Source organism: Sinocyclocheilus grahami, unplaced genomic scaffold (genome assembly GCF_001515645.1).
Source record: "Sinocyclocheilus grahami isolate Dianchi unplaced genomic scaffold, SAMN03320097.WGS_v1.1 scaffold680.1, whole genome shotgun sequence".
In the NCBI taxonomy this organism is placed as follows: Eukaryota; Metazoa; Chordata; class Actinopteri; order Cypriniformes; family Cyprinidae; genus Sinocyclocheilus; species Sinocyclocheilus grahami.
Genome location: NW_015505859.1, coordinates 673,990 through 674,850, shown reverse-complemented (window position 1 = coordinate 674,850; position 861 = coordinate 673,990).

Below are 861 nucleotides of genomic sequence, written 5' to 3'. Positions count from 1 at the left end.
TATCAATAAATCCAATTTGATTCAGTCTCATACAATTTAATATTGCTTGTTCCACTAGCTAGCAATATTTTAACCATGTACTTATTTTTTAACGGAATAAACAGAATTTGAATAAATGCATTTTGAAAATATGAATATTTAAATAAAATATGATTAGAAAAAACAAATACATGCAAATAGTTTTTTTTCTTTTTGTTTTTGAGTGCAGAAATCTGACAAATATGCATGACATTACATTTATTAGTTTGCTTAAAACTGTAATACAAATGGGTGGAAATTTTATATGCAATTCAAATGCATAAATATTAAATTTAGGCCTAAATTTAAAAGTTGATTCTGTTTTTGTTTTTTTTTGTCAAAAAATTTTTTTAAGTCAGTTTTCAATGGAAACCTTCCCATCTGCTGCAGCTATATCTTTTTATATATTTAAACTGGTGCAAAATGTTTCTCAAACAATAACCAATGCCATTTTATTGTTACTGATGTGTAAAGCCATTTTCATAATCTGAACGCATATGTGAAATATATTTCAGCACTTTGGTTGAGCAGAATTAGTCAATAACAATTTAACATTTCACTTCATGCTGTATGCAAAGATGTTTTATACAGTAGCTATGAGCTATATTTCAAAATAACTTTTGTGTTCCACTGAAAAAAAAATTAAATAAAGGCATATGGGTTTGAAATGACATGAGGGTGAGTAAACAATGACAGAGCATTCATTTTTTGAACACTCCTGCCTTATTATTTACAAATTCATTTCTAACTGCTCATTTCACATCTATCTTCCAATCTGTCTATCCATCCACCCATCCATCCATCCATGGTACAATAATTTCCATCTGTTTAAGCTCTATGACT